General features: G+C 46.4%; 1 protein-coding gene across 8 annotated transcripts in view; it reads right to left on the bottom strand.

Moving 5' to 3' along the window:
* Positions 1–17577, bottom strand: part of LOC307180268 (uncharacterized protein) — a 524184-nt gene that overhangs the window by 350820 nt on the left and 155787 nt on the right. The window contains exon 1 of one of the 8 annotated variants that reach the window (XM_079910425.1): positions 4162–4258. The exons of the other annotated variants lie outside the window; for them this stretch is intronic. The gene's annotated coding sequence lies outside the window, so the exon portion shown is untranslated. Of the gene's footprint in view, positions 1–4161; positions 4259–17577 lie in introns of those variants that run through there. 8 annotated transcript variants of the gene reach the window in all.

Below are 17577 nucleotides of genomic sequence, written 5' to 3'. Positions count from 1 at the left end.
CACAATTAAGGTATATATGTTTTTTAAATGCAAAGCAAATTTCATTTTTTAAAACAAGTTACTACCACTGAAAGGTTACGTTCCCTGCAGCACCAGGCCTGAAGCATTCTTTGTTTCATCAGATGACTAAGAAGCTAATTAGAGAATTCTACATGTTTAACCAACTTTAAGACAGAATTGGAAAATGTGGAAAAATATTCTAACAAATGTGTTTTCTTGTAGCCTACGGTACCAGTCAATATTTTTACCAGTGATGCTGTTCTTATTCTGCTGTTTACTTTGGTTACAAGTTTACAAAAATCTATGAAATAATAAGAAAACTTTCCAACCCTTAACTCAACTTCGTAAACCTCCAGTGTGGGATTCCTGTCCCTTGGACTATAAACCACCTCCTATTTTTTCCCCCCTTTCGCCAGAAATAATTTGAGAACATATCCACTTGGTCTTTAGAATGTTCTGAAAAGAAGGAAGGCCCAGACATGTCTTCAGTTTACAGGCTCAGAAAGGGCAACTGGAGACTCCAAGCACAGTACACTGACACTGTGTTAAAATATCAGACTGGGGCCTTAAACAACAGATACTTATTTCTTACAGCTCTGGAGGCTGACAAGTCCAAGGTCAAGGTGTTGGCTGATTCCATGATCTCCCTCTTCCTCTCCTTAAAGACACTAACCTCAGCACAAGGGCCCACCCTCACAACGTCATCTAACCCTCACTACTTCCCAAAGACCCCTACCTCCATATGCCATCCACCGGGCGTTAGGGCTTCCACATATGAACTCGGGGAACACAGTTCAGTCCATGGTAGCACCTTAGCCTCCCCAGTTTCCATTTAGAAAACAGGGTCTTGAGAAACGAGCGCAGGGTGCCGAGTGTACAGAATTCTCAGAGGCTCTGAACAAGAAACCTCAGCAGCCATGGTCCTTCCCCTTGGAAAGAAGCACTCTGGGGACAGGGTATGTGTGTATGTGGTGGGGGGGGACAAAGCTGCCACTTTCAGGAGAGGATCCTACAGTGGAGAAGGGTTGTCCTCAAGAGCATGGAATGGGCATCCAGGCTTGGAAGATGGGGAAAGTGCAAAGAAGAAAGAAAATAACCACCTGGGAGTGATGACACACTTTCTGATGTGAAGAATGGAGAAGAAAGCGCTCCAGTGGAGTTGACAGACAGTGAGAGGCCCACTCAGCAGGACACGTACAGCAGAGAGAAGGACACAGAAGAAGAACATAGTTATTCTGGAGAACAAGCGTGATAGAAGGAGAGGAGAAAGCAGGCATGAGAAGGCGCTGAGGGAAGGAGCACACGCAGTCAACACACCAGGAGGATATCGTTCTGAGAGCGCAGGTGGGAAAACCTGACTGGAAAAGGAGGGACGGTGACAGAGAGGCAAGTCGGAGAGTGGGCCGTCACAGACTGGGTGTCAGGCTGCAGGGGAGGAAGGGCAGGGCACCGGGTAGAAAAGTGGAATGAAAGAAAGAGTTAGTTGCAGAGAAAATAGGATGGAGTTTCTAGAAAGTTTAACATTCAAGAGAGTCAACACCAGGTTTAAATGCTTGGGAAATGATGATATCATCAATGATATTATCTGCACTTGGAGGTAGTGGGTTTCCTCAACTCCAAAGAAGCCAGAGATACTGGGTATTCTCTGCCCATCACGTCCTGGGCTTACTGAACGGCCAATGCCCATCTCGGAAACGTTTTCAGTTTCTAAAAACTGCACAAGCCATGCCGAGTTCGTAGCATCATGGGACCCTTTCTAACTCGCTCTCACCTCAAGGTCTTTCATTTCCTCCTTTCCTTGTCTTTCCCCTGCCTGTCTCTTCCCTCTGCTTTAAGAGGAACTGCACGCTCCTTACGCAAAGCCTCTCTCAAGAGCACCTTGGACTCTTCGGAGAAAAGGAGCTAAATTAAGCTAATAAATATAAACAAATGCTCATCTCAGATTCTGAAATGAAGCAAAAGCATCTTCCAGACCCACCCAGTTGAATCATGAAAGGTGACATTAAAGACTTTCTACATCTATCAAACGTATAACCATCATAATAGAGGGATTCTATTGAGACAGAAAACGAGGCTACCATTTTCCTATTTGAATAATAGTAAGCGAATCTGGAATAGTAATGGGTTTACAGCTCCATTACAGTTCCTGCTGCATTCTCGCAAACATCACCTCACCTGCCTGCTGGTTCACTGACAGATATTTCATGTTTCCCCCAAAGTCTCTGAAGGAATGTTTTTTGAACTGCTGTAAGCATGATCCTTGATGTTTCCAGTGTCTCACCCTTCCAATAATTCAAAAGAGAAAAATGGTTTGAGTTTTCTTGATATTTTCCCCAGATGTGTTACCCTACTTATGTCAAGTTCAGCCTTCCCATGTAAACACCGAGATCTGCCACAGTCTAGAAGTTCAGTGTCTGGAGAAGCACATTAGTCATGCAGGCCTTGCAGCAACACATGGTCTCCAGTTCTGACCCTGGAGATACTACGAACCGTATTAATGTAGCAATGCCACCAAACCAAAAGGGACTTAATACTAAAAGGACTCTGACCTACTTTTAGAAATAACTACACCAGAAAGAATAACCTCTATATCTCTGTTATTACATTTAAAAAAATTATTTCTTTAATTACTAGAACTTTAGTTAATAATCAGCTAAACATGTATGAGTTTGGGGGAGGAACAGGAAATCTGGGGCACCTGACTCTCTAGTTTGGTCAAGATACCATTTATAACAATGTGCACTATACCGTTTTTCCAGTGATGCCTAAGGTATTCACGGATCTGATTTACTCTTAAACGACGGAACACACCTCTAAGGGACAATCAGAGGACTGCTGGGTGGGCAGAATTCGGGAAGTGGAATCTGGAAGTTTGCCCTCAAGCTGCTAAGATGCGGAAGGCACTAACACACACGATTACGATTCTTCTTTAAGGCAGCGGGAAAGTGTTCATCATGGCCCCCCCTTCACGTTCCTTGATCTTTATCACATTAAAAGGTGAAATATTTGTGCAACACACAAGCAAGCAAAAGACTGCCGATCAATTCAGCTGGGTTCATGGAAAACCTTTTCTATTCACAACTTTATATTAAGTTCTAATGTTCAGGAACCACACGAGATGAAATTTTTTTCTAAATCAATCCTAATACTTTAACACAAGGCTTATTTGTGAAAACGTAAGAAGTAACTAGGAAAAATAAACAGACAGTGGCTCAGAGCAAATGTGTTCTGAGATGAGTTTGGAAAGATGTCCTACAACAAGCATTTCACCTCGGACGTGCTCACTACGGCTGTACAAATGGAGACACGGAGAGACTTCTAGGCGGTAAGTTACAGCTTTTTAAACGCTACATATGTGTATCACCTGCATTACAGGCTCAGATACATCCCTCCCACGCTGTTATTAAGACGTATCTGCTCAAAACGAATGTCCGTCAGCCCCAAATGCCCCACGCTTTCCCACTTCATAAAGATTCAAGGCTGAACCCTTTTCACTGCATCCAAGGCTGTTCCACGTCAGACCGAGTCTTGTTTCAACTTTCCGCCTCACCCCCTGGATCGGCACACCTGCCCCCTTGCGTCTCCCCACCCTTCCTGCTCACCGAAACTGGAGCTCTAATCACAACGTCCTGTCTCCCTAAAGTGCCCTTCCGTCCCACTGCCGACACCCAGCTCTCCTCCAAGGCTTGGCTCAAATACTGTTTCTCGTATCAAGCTTTCCTCCAATCCCTCGCCACAGCCAGAATTAGTGAGCTCTGCCTCTGCGTGCGACGGAAACAGGAACTCGCTTCTACTGCAGCGTGCAGACTCTAACCCTCTTGCGTGTCCCCGGTGGATGTCTGAAGCTACCAGCTGTGCCAGAAACCAGCGCTTCCCTCTTTATAGGTCTCACCCTCGTGGAGCCAGAACCCAGGAGAGCAAAGTGCTGGGCGTCCCGGGGAGGGGGGCGGCAAGCAGAGGGCCCAGAAAGGGGCAGCAATGCCGTGGGTCAAGCTGGCTCGCCTCGGCGGGAGGCTGTCGGCATCCCCTCGCGGTCAGCCTGCTGGAGAGGGCGGGGCACCCCAGCCGAAACGGTACGCGGGGTGGAGGGCCTGCGCGCGGGACACCCGACACTGGAGCCGCACACGAGGCGACAGCAGTTTGTTAGTCGCATGCACTCACCTTTTGGGGGAGAAGGCAATCCCCCAGCGAGGGGGCCCCATGGGGCTGCGAGGCGGAGCAGCGCGAACCTGCCGGGCCTGCGAGGCCCGCCTGGCCGACACCAGACGCGAAGCGGCATCTCGCTCTCGCGGGAGGACGCGATTGGCTCCGTTAAATAGCCTCGCACGGCGCACGCGGGTGAAACTCGTGAGGCTAAGGGCCGACAGGTGCGGCTGGCCCGTCTGTGGGGAGCACCTGCCAGGTGGAGAGACTTTCCTGCCGGGAGGGGGGCGCACCTGGGGAGAGCGGGCCAAACACGGAGCCAGACCTTCCGGGTCCCGGGACGCTTACAGGTGAAGGCAGCACTTGCAATTCTAGACACTACAACACAGAGGCTGGCAAATGTGGGGGTTTTTTTCCGCTTATTCTAAAATTGTGTTCGAGTTCTAGGCAGGTGGTCCTGTCTGGAGCAACGCTGACGGACGTTAATAAAGTGTGGAAATTGATCAAAGTAATGGGGCGCCTTGGAAAAGCCCCATCACTACAATGCGCGCTGGCGTGCTACTTTGTTTTCTTCTTCAGCAGTAACGGCCTTCGGGAGAGGAATCCATTTTCCTAACATCCCCAAATCACCATTGTTTTAACGACACTTTTTTTGCGTTCTGTGAACTTGGAGGAAAACACACTGGAAAGAAAAATAAGGGCCTCTGGGTCCAGTCGAGGCTTGCAGTAGAGGAGGAAAGACAAAACTAGTCCACAAAAAACTGCTAATAAAAAGAGAGGTCTTGGGAGTGAAATAAAGGGCGAGCAGAGAAGTCATTAGGTGGACATGGAGCAGAACAGACACGGGTGGCTCCCGGCTGCATGGCACACGTGACCTTGAGCTCCTCGCACGGGGGTGTCCCACTTAGCACGTTAGGTACTTCGGGCTCTTTACTGCCTGTAAGAAACAACAGGGCATTTCTCACACAGTATTTCTTACGTCGTGTTTGGATGCATGCTGCACGTAACCTCACAAGATGGCTTCCCGTGTGCATTAGTTTTCTACACTGAATAGCAATGCCCCACTATCTCAGCATGTTCGAGCAACACGCGCGTACGAGATGGCACAAGTCCAGGACGGGGGGCGGGGGGTGGCCCGGTCCTCTGCTCACGGTCTCCCCAGGTTGAAGTCAAGCTGTGCCGGGCTGCATTTGCATCTGAGGTCTGACCAAAAAACACTCCATTGTCAAGCTCATTCAGGTTATTGACAGAGTTCAGTTGCTTTCAATTTTAGGGCTGAGGCCCCATTTCCTGGTCACCTCTGCCCTATCTCTTCCCTTTTGCCACATCCTTGGTATAACCACAGGAGCGCCTTCATCACATCCACATTCAAGGGGTGGGATTGTACAGGGTGTGGACGCCGGGGTGGGGGTGGGGGGCAGAATCGGCGGCGGGGGAGGGGCGAGGTTAAAATTCTGCCGACCACACCCTCCCCTTCTCACACTGAGCTCTGTTTGCAAAACAGTACGCACACTCAAAATTCTTAGACCACTAGCAGACGCACAGAGATCGCTCAAATTGTGCCACCGCTAAAAATCAAGATCAACACAACACTTTCTCCAAATACCGTCTCTCATTTTTATGAAACACTGTACAGTGGAAGAATAAACAGACCATTTTTTCCCTCAGCACTTTCAAATTTTGAAAGCCCACCCCATCAATCGACAGCAGGTGAGAAATCTTCACTTTCTCTGGTGTACCATGGCAGGCACCCTGCAAGATGGTTCACAAGACACCCCTCAACTCCTGCCCTGAGAAGGGGCATCGTGACATGCAACCCTCTCCCTCTGTGTTTACGGGCCTGGGCTGTACCTTCGAGAACATACTACACAACCAGAGGGGACAACAAAGCAAAGCAAAATTAATGAACGTGTTCTTAATATCTGAGGATAAATGTTTCTTGCAGCACTAGGTGTCTGAATGAGCATAACTGATTTTGCTTTGTTTTGTTTTTTAATTTCAATCAATACTTTACTGGCATACATGAGATCATCACATGATTTTCCCCTTTATAAAATTAATGTGGAAAATTACATTAAAATGGTCTTGTGCTCCTGGTTTAAACTCAGTTTGCTCATGTGTTAAGTTTTTTATATATTAATTGAGTTAACCTGCTAACATTTTCTTCAAAAATTTTACACTTATTAAAGTTGTTGGTAATATCCTCTTATTACATTTTCAATGTCTGCAAGGAACTATAACGATATCCTTTTTTTCATTCCTAATACCGATTTTATTCTCTTTTTCCTTGTTTGACCTTGCCAGGATTTTTTTTTTTTGAACTGCCATTTTAATTTCTTTCTTTTTTAAATTGAAGTATAGTTGATTTTAGAACTGATTTTTTTAAACTTTGCCCTGAGAAAGAACCCTGAGGTTTAGAATGAAAGATGATTTCACAATGCCCAGTCACGGTATCAGCAGATGCCAGAGACAACAGATGTGGACACTTGTCCTTTGTAAACCTGCCCATGAGGCGTTTCTCTTTTCTTTTTCTTCCTTTTTTTTTTCCTCCTCCTCTTCTTGTGTACAAGTTTTGTTAAAATTTGTAGAGAATTTCATTTCTGTGACTGTGTGATTAACTGTTTAAACCAAACACAGCTGAGAGCGAAAGGGAGACCTGAAAGTCACGAACACGGGCTGTGGATGCACAGAGGGCTAAATCAGGACAGTCTCCAGCAAACTGGAAGCAGGGTATCCTAGCTGGACCGCACACAGCTACATCATTGCCTTGAAGCACGTCTTAGATTTCGAGCCAAGGGGTCCTACAGCAGCCTCCTGGCTGCACACACATAATGTGAAATCTTCACTTTCTCTGAGTATTGAAAGATGGTTGCTCTAAAAGGCACTCCTGCATTCACTCATTTGTTCATCACTTGACAGGTAATTACGGAAACCTGGGATTCCCGCAACTAAGGCCTCCCAGCAATGGTGTATTAAACACAGAGGGGGTTGAGGGTTAGGTGAGACCTGACTCTAAGCTCAGCACGTCTACCCCTTTATAAGTTAGGCGGCCTTTCATATGAATAGTAATACCTATCTTGCAGGATTGTCAAGAAATGAGAAATTACACACATAAAATCCTTAGCAACATTGCTGGCATATGATAGGGGCTTAATGAAAAGCAGATTCTGTTAGGCACTGGCAAACTTCCTTGGTCCTCAAGAAGGCTCCGGCAGCCCTGACATAACGAAGAGGTTGCATAAAGGAAGCGGCTCCAGCTCGCAGGCAAAGCCCCTCTCCCGAAAGAATCTGCCACCTCTCAGAGCAGATTAGAAAAGTCCACTTGAGGCAGCAGATAGATGGGCCCCAGGCTGAGCCACGGGACAGCTGAGCTGTCCCCTGTGGACAAACACTCCAAGATGCAGAGGGATGGAAGAGCGGAGCCCTGCCCAGGTTAAGAGGTAAAAGACCACACAGTCCTCATACTCGGGACCTCCCCGACGACACATGCGCAGAAAGCCTCCTCGGAGGTCAAAAGGGAGGGGGCGCCACCCCGTGGTAGGTGACGTCAAGCTACCCACAGGCCTCTTCGCTAGAATCCGTCCTGGTTGAGAGATGCGCACGCACACAGGGGAGGACCCTGCGATTAGCCCGATACGGACTCAGAACCCGGCAAAGCAAGATGACTGGCCAGAGGAAGCGCGGCAGAAATGCCCCATAAACGTGATGCAAACTACCGCGAGGGCGTGACTCTCTGAGTCCATCCGTGTGAGTCTATTCACACGTACCTATTTTCCTCCTAACAAGCACTTTACTTGTTTCACTACTTTCCGTCTCTTGGTGGGAATTCATTTCCACAAAGCCGACAGGCCAGGCGCCTCGTCACTGGCCACTGTCGCTGACGGTCTAGTGGCTTGGATTCAGCGCTCTCCTTGCCGCGGCCTGACTTCAGTCTCTGGCCGGGAACTGAAATCTTGTATACACATATAAAGGTTTATAGCATAATTCCTTTTTAAAATCAATGTCAGTAGGAACTATGCATTGGCTACAACAGTGAACAGAAAAAGAACAAACATAATCCCAACCATTTGACATCGTAACAGTGCAGAAAATAACCTATGTCAGGTTTCTCTGACATATCTTGACTGTAAAGATTAATCTAAAATCATACTGATGGAACATCCTTAAAGCCAGAAAATATTTTGCAATATGAATATTTATACTTCACTTTAAAACGTGAATATACTAAGTTATTTACATCATTTCATCCCTAAGGCCCTGTCTACACATAAAAGAATTGAAACACTGTTTTTAATTGTAGCCACCAGCCCTCCCCACCCAAAAAGCATGTGAGCTCCAACGGCTTTAATTACCACTGTAATTAAATGAATTCAACCTACAAATAACCAGAAAATGGCTTTGATTAGGTTTTCTGGTTTGTATTGGTTTAATGGCTTTTAAAATTTTATGAAAACTAGGTAGGTTAAGAAATAAAATATCCAGTTTATCAACACATTTGGAATAAAAGCTGTATGGTGAGGTTAAACCTCTTTTTTGATCATTGATCCTTTAATTACTTTTGATAATTTAACAGAATTCAACACAAGACTTCAGAGCATTTGAGCAGAGCCAGGAAGAAGGGTTGCAACGTACACACGTGACGAGGGAACTGCAACAACAAATAAAAGTGATGGGGAGGAAATCACAACCAAAGGAACAGCAGTCACCAGTACTCTGAAGCGGGGAACTGCACGTACTTGTAGAGAACAACAGTCATCTTGCTTGGTGCCCCAAAGTGGGCGGGGACGAAGCCGGAACACCCGGCCCTAGGGCAGGTGTGCACTATTGAACAGGTGATCTTCAATACTACAGTCTACCCATGAAACGGGAATAATAATATCTGCGCTGGGGACTTCCCTGGTCCAGTGGTCAAGACTCTGCGCTTCCACTGCAGAGGGCGCAGGTTCCATCCCTGCTTGGGGAACTAAGGTCCCACAAGCCACACGGTGCGGGCAAAAAGAAAAAAAAAAAATTCAGTATCTGCTCTACTTTCTGGAGAAAATATCGACCAGAACACACAGGTAAGATCATCAAGCAAACTGCGTAATCCTATTACTTGCTCTTTAGTCGCCCTCTTTGCCAGTTACGCTTTGATGTTGCATAAGGTTACATAAAACAAGCCTGTCACAATCTCACACCACTTAAAAAATACCCTACGGAACATCTTTCCTATCACTTTATTTATCCAGACCCTTCTATGCCAAATATTCTGTATACGCATTTCCACATATCACGAGGCTTAGATCCGTACTGTCCGCACAAAATGATGCTCACGTGGGTCTGTCTGAAAGTCGCGTGTGAGAATATGACACTGTCGTTGCCTTTTAAGGGCGAGCTTGACTTTTGCATTTCTACATGCACAAAACTCAAGCATGCTCTAAAAGACAAGAGCTTTATTTAAATCTCAGGAAGAATTAAGATTTTTAAAAATTATCTTGATCATACATTTGCACAGGTGCCGCGTGACTCTAGAATTAAAGTTGAACTAGTGTTTTTGAAAAAGAAGCCAAAGCCCATAGTTTCATCTCCATCATGAGCAGCAGAGTTCCATGGCACAGTGGAAAAATACCCATCTGCAGTCAAGGTTGAATTTCATTTCGGCTTTCATAAATAAATTATGCCTGTCATTTCCATTAGACACGGTTCTTACTGTAAATCATTACAAAACATCTTTGAGAACCTTGGGGCATTTCTTATGTTCCACTTCAGATATAGATATAATTCACTGAGCTGTTAGAAGTTTTGATCAATGAAGCTTAGAAGATGTTTCAGTATTTGGAAACATCAAAATGCCCGAAAATTCTCAGGGAAACTATAGACACTAAGGTCAACGTATTCTTACTGTGTTCATCCCTGACTCAGGGAACTTCCTTAAAGAGAAAAAAATGATTTTTGGAATTCTTTAGGCCATAGTAAAGGGTCTTAAAACCACTTGTTTGCCTAAAGTTTCCCAAAGTAATTTGATTCTTTGTCCTGGGATGAGAATAAAGTTAGATTTCACTTACTGCATCTGCCACGGTCTGACGGGAAGACATTAGCACTCTATGGGTTCAAACAGAGGCACTTTGCTGAAAACAAACTGTTTACAAAGGGGTAGGAGGCCCAGAAGAAGCTCAGAGGAGAGGGGAGATTGCTCAGAGATTAGTAACCACTGGAAGTTCCTCCCAGCCTCTGCCCAGCTCATAAAGAAGCCCATGACGTGGATGATTTGAGGTAAAATCTACCCTGAAACCCACATCCAGGGGGGATTACAGAAAATGTAGTTTCCAAATAGACAAGGGAAAGGTGACCAGGGACCATCTGGAACACACTGGGAAGTGACTTAAACCACCTGTGTCTCCAACGGCAAAATGACAAGAGTGAAAAAGTAGTGACATATCCTCCTTCCGTCTGAAGAAGGTCACAGTTCTAATATTCTCTGGGATGTCGTGTGCCTGACGATCTGGGATAAGGCACAACTTACACAGTGCAGAGAAAGAGGGAGACGGTCTGTAAGACCTGGCGAGGGAAGCCCTGAAGGGCAGCGCAGAAATTTAGAAGTCACCCTGCCCTTGAGGGAAGAGTGTAGGGTACAGGCGGGGTATAAGAAGGCGCGTGTGCACAAATGGGGGCTGTGATGCCCACCTGGCAGCCTGTCAGGTACGTCAGATGCAATCACACCTATAACGCCGTCGTCGTGGCCGGGTCCTGTCCAGCTGCTCTCTGTGCTGGCCTTTATCTGCTGTCCATAACATCTGCGGGGTGGGGGGGCGGCATTCTATTTTTGTTTGTTTCCAAGAAGCCTTGGTATCACCCAGGAGAGGATGGCAATGGAATTCTAGAGGAGCACGGAGCGGGAATGTGGTGGGAATCTGGGTTGGTCAGAAGGCAGATTCCCGCCCGGACACAGTGGGGTACACAGCGTGCTAGCAACCTGTACAGCCTCCTTGCTAAAAACTTCTGAAAATCCTGGCAAGGGCAACGGGCAGAAAGCAGTGCTAAACGAAAATTAAAATAGTACCACTCTTTTGTCTTATTATACCAATCAACACACGATAATTTTATAGCAGTATTCAATATCATGATCTTGTACTTTTTCAAGGAAATGGTGATTTCATTTATATGGTGCACAACCCATTTCAAGTTTCCGAATGTTTGGAAGGGGAGAACCCCTTCTTTAGGACTCTGAACTGCCAATCACAAGAGGATGCCTGACAGGACCTTTACAAGTGATTTAAACTGCCTGTGTCTCAAACAGCAAAATGTTTGCGAACCGGCTCTGAATGGATGGAGGCATTGCAGAGGAATGCCTCAAAGAAGAGAATGTTCAAGATATGAAGCAGAAGCGCATTAATGAGAAACACTTGGGTCTTAGGCTCCAATTTTAGCCATGGATGCCAGGTTAAAACTATTGACCTGGACGTGTGGAATACAGATTCGCTACACTGATTGAACCAGGCAGTATGAATGGATTTCTGGTTTTCGACATGTCTGATATCTCGACCAATTAGCGTACAGGCCGCCTGACAAATGAAGAGGTCCAAGTCTAGGAAATCTGGTGGAATCTAAAACCAAACCCATCAGTGGAGACCTGTCTGCTTGAATCATTGCTGGGCGTGAGTTTGTATCCCAATGAAGGATGTATGTGAAACTATATGATTTTTCATAATGCTTTTGGTTTTCTTTGTCAGACGTGGATTTTATTTTTCACCCTGAACTTACAACAGATCAAATTTACATCAAACCACATGAAGTGCATGCTACAAGCCTTAATTACACACACATACAGACAGACTGGCTTCAGCTTCCATCAACAGACACACACATACGCACATTCACAAACGACAACAGGATGCATGAAAAAGTTATTTAAGGAAAGGGACCGCATGTATAAGTACTTTTATCGTATTCACCAAAAAATAAAGTTAATCAAATTTGGATGCAAAATAGACCTAAGATCAGTCATATATATAATACACACACACACACACACACACACACACTATTTTTTTCCCCTGTGGTAATCTAAACGATTGTGGTAGCCAACTAAATGATTCATATTTTCTTGAAACTCTGCAAACGCATAAACTTGAGGCCAATCATAAAAATGAGGCTGCTGGGCTTCCCTGGTGGCTCAATGGTTGAGAGTCCGCCTGTCGATGCAGGGGACGCGGGTTCGTGCCGCGGTCCGGGAGGATCCCATGTGCCGCGCAGCGGCTGGGCCCGTGAGCCATGGCCACTGAGCCTGCGCGTCCGGAGCCTGTGCTCCGCAACTGGAGAGGCCACAGCAGTGAGAGGCCCGCGTACCGCAAAAAAAAAAATAAGGCTTTTGATGTATTCAGGAAAGAGTTATTGATCACCCACTACTGGGGATTAAGAGGGCTTACTAAGTTACTACCAGTTTGTTCTTGGCTGAATTCGGAAACAACCGAGAGCGAGAACTCAGACAACTGGAATTAGAAATGTGCAATCCATGCCTGATGAAAGCTGACTTGGAGGACCCAGGTAGGAAAGGCAGGGGCAGGGACCCTCCCAGTCAGCCTCCGCAGGTGGCCCTCCACCCCAGCCTCCGTGGGCGGGAGTGGCCCTGTGCGCAACGGGGCGGGGGGGACGGGCAGGCCAGATGCCCGCCCTCGGGTGGAGGCTACCGCAGTCAGGACAGGAGCGGGGTGCGGGGAGAAGGCTAGGCAGACCCACTTCTTCCTCCCAGCCCCACCAAGCGTGCAGGCCGCACCTCTCCTCTGCGCGCAGAGGCGGGGCCAGCCCGCCCATCCAGTGGGATACGGGGCTATCAGGGCAGAGGCGACGTGGCCTCCAGGCAGAAGCTGGGGATGGAGACAACAGGTCTGGTGTCTGTTTCCCCGGGCTGTACAGGGCCCGGCACCCGAGCCTCTCGGCTCCCCTGGGAGCGACACCCAGGCAGCGTTTCGCTGGGCAGGAAGGAGTTGACCCGCGGGCGGTGTGTGGGCGAACGCTGTGTGAGACTCAGGAACACACACGTGCGTGCACGAAATAGTGCCACTCCGCTGTCTTTCATACGCTGACCGATGCACCCCCAAATCTTCTCACCATGTTCAAAATCTTGAGAGTGCGCTGCTTCTCTCGGGGTGCAGCGTTTGAGAGCTGCGTCTTGTAAAACTTGCAAAGTAACGGAAGGGCCAAGCCAGTCACTACTCTCTTCTCTGCCGACATCCTCCCGGCCCTCTGATTCCTCTGAGCCCCGTGTTTCCAGAACCAAGGCTGCCTTCAGGGGAGTCAGCCCGTGCAATCTTGGTCCCAGTAGCTGCAGTCGCGGACCCTTGCTTGGGCCTGGAAACCTACGCGCTCCCGAGGCCTGTCCCTTTATCCCAGGCTCTCACTGGTGCGGAGGCCGACTTCTGCGAGGCTAGTGAGGCTGAAACTCTGCCTCCACTCCAACAGCGAGGTGCATGAGGCACTCTGGGCACAGAATCGAAGGGAGGGCCCAAAAAGTAAGACATCAGGCTAAATAATATTTTAATACATTATTTTTTTAAAAATGTAAATTAATGCAAAAAAAGAAAATCCCACAAGGAACAAAATATTCAATAAGGACAGATTGGACCTTGGACTTGAGTGGCTCACTGGGACCCTGGCCCTGGCCCTGATAATGTGTCCAGTTCACAGGGCCATTTGTTACTGTGACAGAAGGAACACACCTCTGCAGTCAGTTGTGATCGCTACACAGCATTACTCCCAACCCCCCTCCCACGTTTCCCTTTGGTGGCGCAGGGTTGGTCTATTCAGGCATCTTTGTGGATGGATGAGTTGGGGTAACGTTTTGGTTTCAGTTTAGTGGCACATTTTTAAAGATCTCAGCATTTTTTTTCTATGTTTAAGTTACTGCTAGTCAATTCTATTGGTTTCGTCTTCCTCTGTAACAAATTATCACAAATGCAGTGACTCAAAGCAACACAAAGTCATCATCTGAACAGATCTGGAGGTCGGAAATCCTAAGTGGGTCAGCAGGGCTGCACCCCTTCAGAGGCTCTAGGGGAGACTGCATCTCCTCTCTTTTTCGAGTCCTAGAGGCTCCTGGATTCCTGGGCTCCCGTATCAATGCAACCTCTGATCCCCTCCTCACATCTCCTGCTCTGACTCTGACCCTCCAGCTCCCTCTCTGACTCTGACCCTCCAACTCCCTCTTACAAGGACCCTCATGATGACATTGGCTCCCCCTCTGAAGAGCCAGGATCATCTGCCCATCTCAAGGTTCTTAATTACATCTGCCAAGTCCCCTTTACGGTGTAGGGAAACACAGTCACATATTCTGGGCGTTGGGACGGGGACACCTTTGGGGACCACTATTCTGCCTACTGCAACACCCTAGTGTGGGAAAGGCGCCCACCACCTGCTGTGCTGACGCGCTTGGTGACACGACAAAGGAGCTAGACCAGCAGGCTTCCTTCTATATGAAAATGTTCTCTGGGTGCCAGCACTGCATGTGTATCTGCAATGTAGGAGACGCAAGGCGGGAAACAGACAGAAGCCAGCCTGTGGAAATCTCTTCCATTCTTGCAGCACATACAAAAGGAATTTCCTAGACATCTTCCTAAATTTCACACAGTCCCAGAAATTTAAATCATATCCCTTTGAGTTCTGACACCTAGGGCCATTTTATGAGCTTAAACAGCATTCGAACGCAAAGCCAACCTAGTCCACGTGATGCTAAGAGACTCTTGATAACCTGAAGACATGAATCCCAGAGCTCCACCCTCCACGCCTTCCTCAGGTTGAGAGGTTGAGAACAACTTTCAATCCCACAGCACTGTCCGCGGCCGTGTTTTCCTTCTGCCAGTATCAGCGCGGTACTCGTGGTTTCTGAAAAGCCGGAACTTCGCACGCTCGTGCTCGCCCACATGCACGGAGCTTAGGTGCAACTTAAAATCCTGGCATGATTCCAGGAAGCTCTGGCTCTGAAATGCCTTATTGAAAACAAAGGCAGATGATTGCCAGTTCCTGCCTCCAGAGCATCTGAAAATCAACAGTATGAAAATGAGAACATATTTTCCTAGGACGAGTCCTTTCCTGTTTTAGGACGCCTTAGAAGTCTTAGAAGCGCAGGAGCAATGAGGGTCTTCACGTGTCCAGGGCCTGTGTGAATGGAGCGCAGGCCACCTCTCCCTATACCCTAAGGCCCATCCTTTGCTCAGGCCCACACAAGTATGCCCAGCCAGTGTCCTTCCTGGGGCTGGTTTTTGCATAAGGGAACCTCTCACTATGAAAACGTTTTCTGTTGTGTTGTCAGTAATGGCCCAAACTGGCATGACTCACCAAAGGGAAAATTCAAACTCTAGCAAAAGGCCACTTGGTAATCCCAAGGCCAGGAAGCTTGGAGCCCAACCCCTACTTGAAGCTTCAGTAACTTCCTGTTGAAGTGGTTCCCAAACTCTAACCCATGTCTCAAGGCTCCCAACCAAGGGCCAGAGCTTAGTATTTGGGCTTCGCAGATCATTTCACTTTTTCTTCTGCAAGGTAGGCGGGCTGGTGGATGGCGGACTGCCGCCTTTAACAGTGATGAGGGCCAGATTAGAAGATACGTACTTGATGTTTATCAGTAATGGGCTACGACCGACTGCCCAGAAGATTTCATTTTCCCCCCGAAGGAAGGACGGTGCCCAGCGATCGCAGCCTCACCCCCAGCCCTTATATCATATGTGGACCTGACACCACACAGGCTCAGACCAGAACACGTGCTCTCGCCCACTGGCCAGGCCGCCTCCCAGAACAGAAGCGCAGAGGGGAGAAGCAGAGTTATTCACCCCTAAGCCTTGTCCCAGAGTCACAGGAGGTACATGATTTCTTTCCCCTACGGGAAGAGGGAGTGAGGGGCAGAGAGATCACGAATCCTGCGCTAGAAGATGTTCTTCTTGGTAGAAATGCAACGAGACAGCACGGAAAGGAAACTACAGTCTCCCTTCAACACCTCCTTTGTGCCCGGAGTTATTCTAGGTAGCCAAAAATAAACTCTATTTTTTTTTTTTTTTTTACTATTTACACATGTAAATTATTAAAGTCCATGTCAAAATGTCAAGATAGAATGGAAAATTCCCAAAATCAAAAATCATCCTTAAAAATAAGCTTGTGCCTCCTGTTGTTATAAAATTGTGTCCAAAACAAACTAAATAACCTATAAATTTGTATCACAGAGTCACTGGGAACATACAAGAAAGAAGACTAGGCAAACTGGCTGGACAGCTGCCACAGTGACCTTTGAAATAAATATTATGGTCAATTCTTAAGAACTTTCCATGTGGAAAAGGAAAAATAAATATCAGCCTAATAGTAGAATTAAAAAAGAAGGAAAGCAGTACCCTTTCTTACAGTATGAATAAATGATTGCCTTTGGAAAAACTCTGAAGAGATGCATTTTTCCTTTAGGAAATATTTTCCTGTTTTTTGGATAATGCCAGTTACCACAAAGTAATATGATGATGATAAATTCCTTTTATGACTCATCTTTAAAATGAATTTAAATTCATATTGGAAACTATGTGTCCACTATTACTTTCCATTTCAACAGCCAGAAGTGAAAAATCTTTCGTAGCATCTCAACAGGAAAGATTTAACAAATCTGAAACTCACACAGGACGCTTCTTCCCACAGTCATTTATAGAGGAATTATCTCCTTTCCCCAAAGTAATCCAAGAATCTCAGTACAGTTCAGTGGGAACAGGGTATTTGTAAAAAGAAATTTTATAGATACGTTCCTCAATACCAAAAAATTTGTGCCCATGCCTTTCTACATCAACTAAACCATTCCTCAAATGGAATGGTTTAGTCTGGCCATCATTTGAACAACTTTTACAATCTGGGTAGCACTGTTGCTGAGCATTTGGAACTAGCTCCTATACCCTCCATTCCATTTCTGATTTACCACTGGCTTCTGATTCTTTGCCCAAAAGTATTGGCTTCTTTCAACAAACTTTAAAAGCAGCCCTGGCAGGATATTTCAAATATAAACAGATCCAGCTACTTACTAAATTTAGGTCAACAGCATTTGATGGGATCGGCAAGATTTCCCCAACTTTTTTTCAACTACTAGTCCAGTCCCACATAATAATCTTCTTTAAAATGCTTAGATTCCATAGTGTCTACTGAGCATACAGCATGCGACTCTAAGACAAATTAGTAAAACTATCCACATGGAAACTGGTACAGCAAGTACTCCACTAGATAACAACAACAATAACAAAAAAATGGCATTGGCTTATTGCTTTGGTAGCAAGGAAACTCATACTTTAGAATAGAAAGCTGATGACCTTGAACAAACCTTGAAAATATTTGGTAAATGTGTCACATATGGTAAATTAAAAGGTGGAGTATGTGATTTTTGCAGGACATGAATGGAAAAAGAAAGTTCTTATGTTTGCTGACCCTAATTGGTTTTTACTAAGG

This window comes from Stenella coeruleoalba (assembly GCF_951394435.1).
Source record: "Stenella coeruleoalba genome assembly, chromosome: X".
Taxonomy (NCBI): Eukaryota; Metazoa; Chordata; class Mammalia; order Artiodactyla; family Delphinidae; genus Stenella; species Stenella coeruleoalba.
The sequence above is the reverse complement of the archived record's forward strand: the minus strand, read 5'-3'. Positions and strand labels throughout refer to the sequence as shown.